Genomic DNA, 2,393 nt, shown 5'->3' on the forward strand with positions numbered 1-2,393 from the left:
AACGTAATCTCGTCGAGTTTGTCAATATTCGCATAGAGGTAATAGGATATTATTTTTGTGTTTTGTTTTTTATCCTTTGAATAATAACCATATATAGTGATGTATCAGACAAATACATTTTATTTCTTTTTCTTTTTTCAAATATAAAAAAATCAATATTTTTATGTATGCGTGTATATGTATATGTATATTTATATATGTATTGTATAATTAATATCGGACAACATTTTTGTGTGGAATAATCCTACAAAATGGTTATTATTCATGTTCGATAGAAAAATATTGCGATCGATAGAAAAAGAACGAAAAAAAAAGAAGAAAAAAGAAAAAGATAAAGTATATATATATATAAAAAAAAAAGTCTTTTTGCAAAACAATGATGTTTTTTTCTCTTTTCTTGAAAATTTTCATTCTTTCGTTATTTCTTTGCTTACAAGCGAGATATATTTCGATGTCTTTACATATTCATGATTCTTCCTTTAGCAGGAATTATGCACGCTCGTTCGAACACATATATATTATTAAAAATCATAATACCAAATTATAATTATAATTATATAATTCGTTTACAAAAATTTTTAAGAAACGCAGATGAATTATCTTATTTTTTCCTCTTTTTTCTTTAACTCGCTTTGATTAAAACTATCCTTATCTTTATATTTTTTTTTATTAATTTATATTTTGAAATAATTTTGTGCTCTTTTTTTTTATATTAATTTAACTCGTATGTTTTTTTCTTCATTCTTACAGCTACGATTTCCGATTTCTGTCTGTTAATTCTCCGATCGTTGATTAAAATTTCACGCACTCTCCCTTTCAAAGTATCGTTTCGATACATTTTTATTTCGTAATTATTAATTTTTTATTTATTTCAATATATAAAGCTTTAAATAAAGATAAACTATCATAAGAAGATTCGTTATCAAGTTCTATTTTTTTAAATTAATTATTAAAAAAAATACTCAAAAATATTCATTTTCGGTTTATTTATTTTATTTTTTGGACTTTCTTCTTTTTTTTTTTTTTTTAATTAAATCTAATATACATTTTATAAAATAAAATTTATAAATTACTTTCTCGATATTTTCAATTTTTATGTACACTTATGTGATATTTTGTTTTTATATTAAGTTCTAAATTCTTCATCTATATTATTTATGATACGCGATTGAAAATTGATCATTTATTTATTCATGCAATCCTGATTATTCACATCTAAGAGATTCATTTCGAAAAATAAAATTAAAGAAGAAATAATAATTCTAAAACAAAAAAATATTAATTTTAATTAATTACTTTGAATCCTACAATTTTGTCTGACATAAATATTGAAGTATAATGATTATTTTTCAAATGAAGAATTTTGAATGTTCTATTCAAGTTCAATATATTAAATTCTTTCAATAATTATTTATCGAAATTTTAATATTAACTCGTATCACTTCAATCACTCTGAAAGTATTAATTTGGAAGAGAACGATTCGATCTTTTTATCAAAAAAAGCATGAAAATTTTTATGAAAAAGATTCTTTGATCAAAGATCAGAGAATCAATCTCATTATTTTTGTATGTTATAATCGATCGCTGAAGAATGGATCAATTTTTAAAGAAAGAACAACAAACGAAACTAAAAGAAAATCGAAACTTTAAGAAAATCTAAAGAAATAATATAAAAGAAACGTGATTTTTAAAGCATTTTTGTTAAAAATGCTTAGAAGAACAATCGTATAAAATATGGTGTGCATTCTCTGCGCGTTTGTTTTTTTAAAATTCTTGTTTTATCAATGAAAAGTAAACTGTATCTAAATAAAATCGAATTTTCCTTCATATTAAGTAATGATCCAGAGAGAAGAAATATGTTAAAAAAGAAAAAATATGGAATTCTTAGAGATTGAGCCATCTAGTTAAATCTTTCAAAAGGAAAATTATGCCAATCATAAACGATTGAATTCTTCGAATGTATTTATAAAATATATTTAAAAAAATTCATACAATGATAAGATATATACGATATTCAGTAAAAACGAATGTGATAAAAAGATACGAGTTTTTTTCTTTTTTTTTTTTTTTATAATTTTTAAAGTTATATATATATATATACATTTCATTTAGGTATTTTCTTTTTTTCTTTTTGTTATTTATTTTTTAATACAAACGAATATATTTTAATTCTGTCACCTATGTTAAAAAGAAAGAACAATATCTGGATCGAGAAATAGATAGATTAAGATAATCCATAATAAGGATTTAAAGCTTTCAAGAATTAAATAACGTGATCAAAAAATTTTTAATCAAAAATAAAAATCCGAAAAATCTCGCTAAACCAAAGAAATCTCGATCCTTTTGAGTGAGATGGCAAACGAAAAAAAAAAAAAAAAAAAAAAAAAAAAAAA

The sequence above is a fragment of the Apis dorsata genome, unplaced genomic scaffold (genome assembly GCF_000469605.1).
Source record: "Apis dorsata unplaced genomic scaffold, Apis dorsata 1.3 scaffold_935, whole genome shotgun sequence".
Lineage (NCBI taxonomy): Eukaryota > Metazoa > Arthropoda > Insecta > Hymenoptera > Apidae > Apis > Apis dorsata.